The 12,402-nt window shown below is 36.6% G+C and overlaps 1 pseudogene; it reads right to left on the reverse strand.

Moving 5' to 3' along the window:
- Positions 1-535: 535 nt before the first annotated feature.
- On the reverse strand, positions 536-12,102 carry LOC150015145 (mitochondrial import inner membrane translocase subunit Tim17-B pseudogene; annotated as a pseudogene).
- Positions 12,103-12,402: the final 300 nt, after the last annotated feature.

The raw sequence follows: 12,402 nt of genomic DNA on the forward strand, positions 1-12,402 counted from the left end.
TTAAGTCCTTTGTGGGATCTTGTCAGTTTTGTTTTCCCAGTGTCTCCTCAGTGACAGCTTAGGTTGAGTATAATCTATTCAGTGTGCTCCATAAGTGTGTGAATAATAAGAAATGATTGTCTGAATTCTGCTTATGTGCCAGGAGCTGAGCTAAACACTTTAAGTAGATTACTTTAAGCTTCACAATAAAGCTGTAACCTAGGGGCTATTATTAATCTTGTTTTTGTATATAAACAGGGGAAATAAGTACTAGAGGTATTTTGTAATAAGTTGCCCAAAGTTACATGACATAATAGAGAGTGGAGTTAGAATTCAAACTTAGGAATTTTTAGTTCCCACGCTGTCCAACCCTATTTTATAAGTTATGTTGTCCTTCGTATTTCTGGTGGTAGACACTCTTTCTTCAGCATTTTTAGGGGGGCACTTCAAGACTGCCTTGAAATACTCATCAGGGTGCCAGGGGAAGGGGCTGGGGTGAGAGCTTGTTACATGTGAGTGTAGGGCTGGGGTGCCCTGAGAGAAGGGGACCCATCGATCAGAACAGCTGGGGTTCCCCACCCCATCCTAAGACATGGGAACAGAGTAGACACCCTAGGACATGGGAACAGAGTAGAGGCCCCCTCTGGAGGGTCCTAGGGTCAACTGGGAGCCAGCTCTCCATTTGAGGTAGATCATCGAGGAGGGAACTGAGGAGGAGCTCCCATGATGGTGATGACCGGGGGCCACTTCCACAGTGGTATTGCTGATAGCTGGGAGCCTGAGGCCAGTGTACCTTCCTCAGGAGGCAGCTGGCTGGGGTTCTCCAGGAACGGGGGTGTGTTGCAGAACTGCTGGGCGGTGTAGCAGTGAGGAGGATACCAATACCCTTGATGAGGGCCAAAAGGATGCCCTCCATCATTGCCGAGCCCACCGTGGCTGGTGGGCCACTGCTATTGAACCTGGCCATAGTCATTGCTGGAGAACAACCCCCACCCCTCCCACCGCAAAGCTACCTCCAATCTGAGGAGCTCAGATCCTCATGGCATAACCACTAACTCTCAGTTGGTGCTGAATCCCACCAGGGGCATTGCAGAAGCCCCGATGGCCTGGGCGACTCCGCCATCGATGACACTCATAGTGAAGGCTCTGCCACAATCATGCACAATTTGCCATGAGCAGAGCTCCCGAGCATACTCCTCTATAGCGCCCTGTTCAGCATTTTTCTAGGTTGCAGAATTTGCTTTTTTCTAGGTTGCAGAGGGAGAATATCTTCTTGTGCACTTAGCATTATTTTCTTAAGGATAAGCTATCTTTTCTCAACACTGACATGGATAAACTTTCTTCTATGCTATCATGTTTTGAAGTTGGCCTTCTTGAATTTTTCCCCTTACAGTATTTCAGTGACTTGTATTGTTTCTTTGTTCACCATCATCAATTTATCATTGTTCTGATGTTACTTTTTATCTCTAATCTTTTATAAACTCCTTTCTATCAGTTGAGGGTAAAAAAAAGAATCTTCATAAAAATACACACCTCGTTATGGTATTTACAATATTCTGACTTCACAAGTGTGTTAACACTAGGCTATGAGTGTCTTGAGGCCGTGGCTGTGTGTTATTCAGTATCTCTCTGTGTTCAGTGTCTAACACAGTCGATGTCAATCAGTGTTTACTTATTGAACAAAGGAAGGAATAACAGTTACTTTGGGAGGTATGGCTTCTTTGGGTCACTATCTAAATCATAGATCTTCCATCCAAGAACTTACTTTCTATCCAGTATGATAATTAATTGGAATGAACTGCTAAGGTAGAATGCAAATGGTTTTATTCTGTCAACACTCATAGGTGATATTCTGAATTTCCTCATATGGAACCAACATCATTCAAAACAATAGTTCTTTTTTCTCAATGCTTGGGATATATGACATTAAATGCTTTTTTGAACACATTATTTGTCAAATATTATTTCATAGGCTTACCCTCACAATAAATTTGGTTTAATTTTCCATAACTCAGAGAGAGACCTAACCTATACGAATCACATTATTATATTCAAAAAAGCTGACTACTGTCATGAGAAATATGTTTATAATAACATTTTTTAAAAAGACTTAAGGCAATTTTACCTAGCAGTCAGGAGTTCATGGTTATTTTGTTAATTTTATGTGACTGTTGTTTAGTCCACATGTTCTGTAGGTTAGTAATTTCATTTCAGTATTTCATCTGGCTTAGTCAGCTTCTACAGCTTTGGCAGTGGGGTTGATTTTCAGATAAAAACCCCCAGAGAAGTTCACTTTCTATTTTTGTTTTTCTCAAAACAACATGTACCTCATGGTATGAGTTTCCTTCTAAAGCTAATGAAGAGATAATAGCCGGATAATTACTCTCTGGCTTTTGATAAAGAACAGCAGCTGGAATGAAGGGTGTACATAAGTAAGGGCTGATTAAGAAAAGGGGCCCATGGCATTGCATCTGCTGCCCAAGCTGAAGGCAGCAAGGCTCAGTGTGGGTCCTACAGACCTTTACAGCCCCTGATTGTGTTTCTCTCCAAGTCATTCAAATAGCTGCAAGGAGAACCTCTTCTGTGTGAGGGCAGGTGTGCTGATACAGTCATGAAATAATACATTGCTGTTTCCATAATGTATTTTCTTTATTAAAAAATTCAAACTTTAGTAAACACCCCTCTGATTTCTTCCAAGGACTTGGGAAAGCCTCTGACTATAACATCTCCCTCGGTTATTTCATTCATACCCATGACTTTCAATGCCATTTATTAGTGATGTCTCATATATTATAACTATTCCTTGATCTTCCAGCTACCTTTCTGAGGATCACTTGTATATTTGTTTCAGTGAATAGGTAGTTGTTGCAGCGAATGAGTGGTTGGTGAAGATTAATTCTATTTTGAACATGAGAAATATGAAATTTCTATTAGCTATAAATTAAGATTTCAGAGATAGAAATGTGAAAAGAGCCTAGGATAGAGCCCCAAGACTTTTATTGTTTAGGGATCAATAGAGGAGGGGACAACAAAGGAGACTGCTAGACTACCCACTGAAATAGAAAAAATAAGAGGAATTGAGGCATCACAAAACCGGGCGGGCATTGTGCTTTCAGAAGGTGGGGGTAGTTACCTCTCACACTCTGCTGTGAACCCAAGTAAGGTGCAAACCACAGAAGTGATCATTGTACTTGACAGCATAGAGGTTAATACAGTAACATTCATAACTAGTTTCAAGGATCTGGTTGGACAGAAGCCAGAATGATATGGATTCTATCATGAATTATCAAATTAATAAAGCAAATAACAAACACTTTATGGCCAGTAATTTCAATTTCTTAGAACAAACAACAATAACAACAAAACTCCTCTGTTCATGCATATATATTTGTGCACATGGAAGAGGGTGTAGATGAATACAAACCATGTTAGTAACATTGGTTACCCTACATAAATCATTCTTACACCATAGTGTTTCTTCACTAGATACAATGGATAAGTATTATTTATTTAATTAAAAATGTGTAAAAATGTTGAGAAGAAAAGGGAAATTGGTGGCTGGATATTGTGAGACTTTTTTTGCTGAGCTTTGTTGTGAAGTGGAGCAGGGATGTGGGACAATAGCTGGAGAGGGTGTGGGTCCAGGAAGGAAGACCTTAGAGCATGTCTGAATGTTTCAGGATGTCTAAATGAAGGGGGAGAGAGTGACAAGGCAGAACAGGGGGGAGAATGCAGAAACAAAGTTTGGGGACAGTTCTTATATTCTGACTCTCCCAGTTATAGAGTTATCACAGGGAACTGAAGGCAACTCAGAGCATTGCTTTGGGAGTCATCTTCCTGTATGCAGAGGTGTCTCAGTAATTGATATTCAAGGGCTTCAGGGTGAGAAAAGACTGCTCTGCTTCCCTCCTTTCTCTTCCATTGGCTGTCACGCAAGTCTTTGTTCACAGATGTGAGTGTGGCCTAGTGTTTTTCAGCCTTTATCATACTTGAATGTAACCACATTTTCCTCAATCCTGTACTTTAATTCCATAGTTTTGTTTTCTTTTACTTATTTTAATACTGTAAGTCTTCTTGTATGACTAAGTAGGTTTTACAAGCCTGCAGGAATGATTTATACACCCTTGTTTGCTTTGATTGGAACTTTTCTGTAGAAGTATTCTGTTACTAGGAATCTTTATAAATCTTTGAGGCTATGGAATTTCTCTTTAACAATGGGCCTCATTCTTACTCTCCTTTCTCCCTTATAGAAAAGGATAGAACAGTTATGTTTGCTGACCACTTATCCAGCAGAAGAAATTAGTATGAGATTTCTTGAACAAGAACAACAAAAAAATGGTAATGGAGAATGTAGTCTTTTCTACTTGAAGAGCTTTCAGGCTGTGACTTACCCTAACTCTAGAGTAGAGATTTGATAGGCAGACATGAATCTTTCAAAAATAGATCAATAATTTGAATAATTTATTTTAAAAACATTGCTATGTCAGCAGTGTCTTCTGACTACTCTAGCTATTATTTCTGACTACATATAAATCTGCCTGGACATGTTACGAGCTCATTGAGAGTAGAAACCAGTTTATACAATACATATTTTATACCTAATAATTTATCAAAGCTATTGTCTTTTTAATGTTTTAATTATCTCGTATTTAATTTTTTTGTGTAATCATATCATTTTCAAATAGTATTTTTTATTCCTTTTCAATATTTACTTCTTATTCTTTTCCTCTTATTGCATTGGTTACATCATCTAGAGTAATAGTGAATAGCAGCTGTCAGAGTGGGAATCCTTATTTGTTAGCAATTTTTTTAAATATGCTTTATTGGTTATGCTGTTACAGTTGTCCCAATTTCTTTTTCCTTTGTTTCCCTCCACCCAGTGACCCCCTTCCCTCCAGTTGTCCCCCACCTTAGTCCATGCCTATTGGTTGTGCATATAGTTCTTCTCAACATCTTCCTATCTACTCCACTCCCTCCTACTATGCTTCTTAATTCCTGTATCATCTCCCTCCCTTTCCCGCCTTCCCCTTCCCCACTGACCTCCCCCCAAAGTGTTCCCCATAACTATAATTTTTTTCCCACTCCTGTTGCCTACTTAGTTTGCCTTTGTTTTCGTTCCCTAACTTCTGTTGTTGGTTAATGTTCATAGTTTTGATCCTCTTTCTCATAAACAAGTCCCTTTAACATTTCATATAACTGGTTTGGATCTGATGAAGTCCTTCAGTTTTACTTTGTCCTGGAAGCACTTTCTCTGCCCCTCCATTCTGAATGACAGCTTCACTTGATAGAGTAATCATGGTTGTAGATTTTTGCTTTTCATTACTTCGAATATTTCTTGCCAGTCCCTTCTTGCCTGAAGAGTTTCTTTCGAGAAATCAGCTGGTAGTCTGATTGGGACCCCTTTGTACATAATTCTCTTCTTCTCTCTTGCTACTTTTAAGATTCTCTTTATCCTTAATTTTTGACATTTTGATTATAATTCATCTTGGTGTGGTTTTCTCTGGGCCCAGTTTTTTTGGAATTCTCTGTGCTTCCTGGATCTGTAAGTCTATTTCCTTCCCTAAGTTAGGAAAGTTCTGTTTCACTATTTTTTCACATAATTTTTCAATTTCTAGTTCTTCTTCTTCACCTTCTGGCAACCCTATAATTCAGATGTTGGCCCGCTTATAGCTGTCTGATAGGTTTCTGAGCCTCTCCTCATTTTCCTCACTTTTCATTTCCTCTTTCTGCACTGGTTGACTGTTTGTTCCTTCCCTATGTTCCAATTTGTTGATTTGATCCCTGGTTTTCGTTCCCTCACCACTAGTTTTGTATGTGTTTTTGTTAATTTCAGTAGCACTAGCCTTCATTCCTTCCCTATCTTGTTTAAGATCTGCTGTTAGGTCTGTAAGTATTTTTATAACCAAAGCTCTGAACTGTGCCTCAGAAAGATTTCCTATCAGCTGAGCTGTTAGATTAGATATTTGCTGTCTGGTCAGCTGTGACACTGGGATCTCTATCACGATCTGTGCCATCCTGACAGTTTTGTGTTTACCTTTGTTTCCTGGGTGGGGCTGTCACACCTCCTATGCTATAGGGGCGGAGCAACATGGCTCATCACTACCAGGCAGCCCTTCTCACCATGTTGTGGCATTTTCTGTGGGCGTGGAGGTCCAAGATGGATTTCTGCTGTTCACTCTCTGCTGAGAGACTGGGAGCCTCTTCCTCCATCCCCACCCCCTCTGGACATCACAGTCCAAGGCAATGGGGGTCTGCCTTGCCCAGCTTTGAAATCACAGGCTGATGGGTCTGGTCTGCAGCTGGGGGTACTCCCCAGGTGCTTCTCACCTCCCCTTAAATACAGGTTTCTGTGCTTACCATTATCCTGCTGCCACCACTGCTGCTACTGCTGCCAGCACAGCTTGACCACTCTGCCCCTGCTTCGCCCCTCCCACCCATCCAGACGAGCACCACTTCTTTGTAACTTCATACGTTGGGCTTCCATTTATTTTCTGGAACTTCTGGTTATTTCTGGTTTTGCGGCAGTTGTGTTCCTTCTTAGTTGTGGAGGGAGATGGAGCATGTCAGTCTAGGCCTCCATCTTGGCTGAAAGTCTCCTGTGTGTTTGTTAGTAATTTTAATGCATATACCTTCAGTGCTATAGAGCAACCTTTTAAAATTGTGTGTGGACATACTTCCAGAGGGAAGAACCAAGTTTTCTAATCAAAGAAGCTTAGGAACAACACATTTAATTCCCTTCCAGGGGTCACAGAACAAACACATTAGAATAGTAAAGCCCCTGAGAAATCCCTCAGTATAAAAGAAACTTGCTTAATTTGCTTAATGGCTAAACAAACAAACATTCCTTCTGAGGAAGACTATGTAAAAAAAAATACCTGCAGGTGTATCCTACTTAATACTGGTTTGAGGATCTCTGCTCTTTTGAGTATTGTATTTGTTATTGGCTTCTGAGAAATACTTTTTCATTCTGTAGAGTAAGTTGAGTATTTTTTTTTTTTTAATTTAGGAATTGATACTACCTTTCATCCTTTTCTACTCTTATTGAAATAATCATACAATTTTTCTTCTTTAACTCTTAAAATTAATGCCCTGTTTTAATGTGAAATCATTCTTGAATGTAAGATAGAGGTTAAGAAGTTGGGTTTTGTGATCTCTGTAGTCTATATTCCAATACCAGGCCTGCTACTTAGCTCTGAGAAAGCTGTTAAATTACTTTGCCTTTCTCTGTTTCTTTGTTTATAAAATACAATGAGGTAGTACTTACCTAACAAAGTAATTTAAAGTACTGGCAACTAACAGTTACCCAATAAATGCTAACTGCTAACAATACCTCTGGTAATATTGTTAAATATTAATAATGACAGCTGTTAAAAGCCTGGTGACTTTTAGGATGGTAAAATTTGGCAACATTTTAATTTTATATTTTAGGGTTAGTCCTGTCAGGTCATTTGTCTCTTCTAATGACAATTATGTAATTTATTTTTTTCTACATTGTCACCTATTTTATTTAGATTTTAAATTGCATCTGTATCTGTAATTATATTGGCTTTCAAGATTCCTAATTTAGCATATTACATTTTTGTTGTCTTTTTTGTTTCTATTCAGACTTGGTAGATATTTGTTTTATTTACTAGAAAAGGTTTTAATGTCATTTTGCAATTTCTAGAAATATTACATTTCTAGTTTATTGGTTTCTGTTTCTATCTCTATGCATTTCCTCTTTTGACTTCATTTTGGCTTACTTGTTCTTTTATTAGCTCTTTTAGAAGAATTGTGGATTAACTTGCATTTTATATTTTTTATTTTCTAATAAATGCATTTGGGTTTATAATATTTTCATGACATACCCCTTTACTTTATTTTACAGTTTAAATGTGTTATTATTGAGTTTCATTTTAAAGTTCTATAATTTCAGCATTGATTTCCATTTAACCCAAATTATTTGGAGGAAGATATTGGAAGTTACAAGTGGTTAGCTGGATGGTAGGGGTGTGAAATCTGCCTGTTAATAATACCTGCTTCTATGGAGTGTCAGTGATCCACATTGTAACGTTTCTATTTTTTGGAATTTGTTATGATTTTTATGGTTATTTTTAATTTTTCCCTATTCTTTAATTTTTAAGATGACTACATGTGATATAAAAGAATGGGTATTTATTAGGTGCAAAATTCTACATATTAATAAATCAAGCTTACCAAGTTATTCTAATCTTCTGTTACTTTATTTAATTTTTTGCTACTTTATCTGAAATATATTCCCAGGGTCACTGTTCTATTTATTAGAACTCTATTTTTTTCTAGTGGCTAAGGTTTATACTTGAAAAATTTTTATGTTTAATAATGTAGGATAGAAATCTAACATCTGTGTATTTGTCTTTCACTTGGGGGTAATATTTTAAAATTATTTTTGTATGTATGTAGTATTTTCTTTGTAACTATGGAATCTGAACATTTTACCAAAATATGTCTAGCTATTCCCCCCACTCCCAATGTTGAAGAATCAAGCCTTTGTCAGATTAAAAAAAATTTCTTATGTTTTGAACAGGAAGAGGACAGTATGTGTGCAGGTCTTGAAGATCTTTGTGGATCTGGAAAACTGAGGTTGGGCTTGTGTGCTTGGAAATGTGTGGGCTTGAGGAAGGATGGTGGAAGATAAGGATGGGGGTAGACAGAGACTTGATTATACAAAGCTTTTGGAGGAAGGAGGTTGGCTTTCATTTGAAGCATGTTGGAAAGTTGTTGAATATTAGGCAAGTCAGTGGCATTAATCAAATTTATATTTAAAAATACTGTTTTGGAAGTTGTATGGAGCATAGAAGGTAGACAAAAGTGGAAGCAAGGAGACAAGTAAGGAGGCCATTGTGGTATTCCAGGTGAATTTTATGTGCAGCTTGGGCAACTATTGTGGGGCAGAGAAGAATGCATGGACTCAAGATTTATATTGAAAGTAGGACTAACTAAATTTATCAATGGATTGGATAAAGGGTATTGGGGAGTTAGAAGAACTAAAGAAATTGAGAGACTTTCAAATTATTCAGTTGGTGGGAAGGAGAACTAATTATAATGGAGTGTGAGAGACACTGTCAACCCTGTCTTCTTATTCATTATTCTCGTTCATTCCACAAACATTGTGTGATAGTTTGTGTGCCAAGAACTGGGAGTGCAAAGATTACTGAGATCCCTTGACAATGCCCAATAAAGTCACAGAATTATCCTTTATTTGATTAGCTTAAACTGGTGGGCATGGTGTTCATTAAATGATGTGACTATGACAATGGAACCAGAGGCCTTTGGTATAGGTGGATTCTATAGCATCAGCAGCCGCTTAGTTGCTGTTAGACTGCCTGATAAAGTCTGGAAATATTCCCCAGTCAAGAAAAATGCCAAGGGCTGGCTACTCAACAGCATTCTGTTTATATAGAGGTACTATGTTCTCTGGCATTTATTTGGAGATAACAAATATTCTTGGGAAATAATCCAACATATAGAATGGATAAGAGTCTAAAATCTAAATCAAGATAGAACAATACAATTGCTATATTCCACAAGCAATATGTAATATAATTTTAATTTTAAAGTAAATAAATAAAATTATATATGTATATAATAATATATTGTTATATATTATGTAATATGTGTATTATACATTATAAGTCATGCAATGCATATAATTATAATAATATACATTGCATATAACAAAATATGTAATATATAAGTTAATGATAATATATAACATAATTATATATTACAATTAGTAAATATATTAAGTATATATAATTATATATAATGTAAATATATATTGTTAGTGGAATATAGCAGTTATATTATTCTACCTTGATTTAGATCTTAGAATCTTAGCAAGTCTATATTTGGATTATTTTCCAGGAATAATTGTTATCTCCAAATAAGTAAAAGAGAGCATGGTACTATTATTAATAATAACATATTACCATTTGTTAGTGGAGTTGAATACACACCCTGTATATTACATAGAATATTTATATATACATATAAATTTCTGAAGGATTTTCTGGTTTATTAGTTCAGTAGTAAATCACTAGTGGAGAATTTGGGAAGAAATGCAATATAAAACCCAAAAATAAATCTTAGGAATTTGGCTTAAGGTAACTCATGGAAAAATCCTATGATAAAATTAATGGAATGGATAAACATCAGAACAAGGCAAGGAAGAATGTAAAAATTTACAGATTTATTTAATAAGGAAACTTTATGATTATGATTGCTGGAACCACCTATTCCTGAAAGAAGTTCTTCTCAAGAGCATATGAATGGAATAAAACAGTCAGTTATACACCTCTTGAAATCCCAGTTGAAATGGGAAGACACAGTATCATTATACTTTAAAAAACTCTTTTATTGATTTTAGAGGAAAGGAGGGAGGGAGTGAGAGAGGGAATGAGAGAGAGAGAGAGAGGGAGTCTTCTATTTGTTTTTCCACTTATTTATGCACACATTGGTTGATTCTTGTATGTGCCCTGATCAGAGCTCAAACTCACAACCTTAACATATCGGGCTGATGCTCTAACTGACTGAGTTACCTGGCCAGGACAGAATCATTGTACTTTTATCTATGGATACTACATAATACTTTTATATTCACATTCCCTGTAAGGTGTGTCTATATAACCTAAGATACATGATTTTGAAATAATCAGATGATAAAAGAGAAGAATGGGTAAATAATGTTATAATATTAACCTTTCACAATTTAAAAATTGTCTGGAAGATAAACTACACTTGAATATTTAAAAATGAGTTTATAATAGTCTTGCAAATATCTCTTTCCACTGTACCACATGGTAATAGCAAATACTGTCTATGTTGCACACGAGCATCAATGGATTGTTCATCATTTTATCAATGTCATAGCCAAGTGGCTCTGCTAATTGAGAACAGAGGCAAGTCTTATGCTTGGTGTTAAATACATAGGAAATGATGAGTCTATTTTTTAATGAATTAACTAGCAGTGCAATTCCCAATTATGAATACTTGTTTTTGAACACCAAATATGTTTTTTTCTGGTATTTAAAATTGCTTCTACTTTAGATAAACATCTCTGATTTATTGTCTGATTTAACTTTTGTACATTAAACAAATGAATTAGGGGATACCAAAATCTGTATTTTATCTTGTGTCATGTAGCTTGCAATATTGAAAAGTAGTTAAGAGAATGGGCTTAAGAATTAGAGTGACCTGGGTTCAAATCCCAACTTGGGCACTTAATAGCTATGTGACCTTGGGCAAATTACCCTCTCTAAGCCTGAGTTTCTTCATCTGCAAAATGAGAATAATAAGAATATCTGTTTCATAAAATCAGTGAGGGAATAAAATAAATTAATACATTTAAAACAAAATTCTTTGAAAGACTACTTGACAGCCAGCTGGTATTTTCATTTGAGTGTCTCTTCAAAGTTCAAAACAAAACTCTTGATATTTTTATACCCAGGTCTACAACGTGTCTTCCCTATCTCAATAAATGGCACCTTACTATCTGCCCATTTATGAAATCTAGAAATCTGGGAATTAATCTTGTCATATATATATGACTATCACAACAATTTTAAAAATATATTTTGTATCTATCCATTCTTTTCTACCATTGTGCCATCACTTTAGTCTATCATCTCTCATCTGGATTTAGGCAGAGCTCAAATATCAGTAGATGTATTTTGGGGCCTGCATCTCTTCCAAATGTCAGTTTATAATGACACTTTTTCTATTTTATCATTTAGATTAAATGAAGCCAATAAGCTCTATAAAGAAATTTAACAATGTAAAATTTCTTTGAATTTAGGTGCAAATGCTATGTTTGCAATATAAAGATGTTAGTGGAATATAATGAAGTATTTTGAAAGGATTTATGGATTACTTGTGCTTGGGCAGGCCAGTCCCTGAATGCCTGGAATCCAGCATGACACCCAGCTGGCCTCATAAAAGCAAGATTTAAAAAAAAACAAAAAACTTTATCTTTAGGACAGCCTGAGGCAACAAGACACCTACCTTGACTGTGCTGCTGGTTCTGCAACTACTAAGGCTCTCTGGATCAATTGTTATTCTTCCCCTGACCACAGGAAGCAAGACCAGTCTTTGTGGGAAACTCATGACTCATAGAATGGCACCCATCCTCCAACTGCATGGGCTGTCCCAAGCCCTGTGCTAACTCCTGTCCTTCCTTCCTCACTAGTTCTAGGAACACGAGAAGAAGGAGGCAGGCTGGTTCTTGGTTTTCTGCTCTTTTGGGAATCTGTGCTGTGTGTAAAGTCTGGTGCAACCAGAGAAATAAATCTGCTCTTTGCTCCATCTTTAGAACTAGAAAATTATCTATAATCAAGTGAACATATCTTCTAACCCAGTTTCCCTGATTCCAGTTTTGCTCCTGCCAATTCATTTTTTACACAACAG

Source organism: Furipterus horrens, unplaced genomic scaffold (genome assembly GCF_987537825.1).
Source record: "Furipterus horrens unplaced genomic scaffold, mFurHor1.1.pri manual_scaffold_3, whole genome shotgun sequence".
Lineage (NCBI taxonomy): Eukaryota > Metazoa > Chordata > Mammalia > Chiroptera > Furipteridae > Furipterus > Furipterus horrens.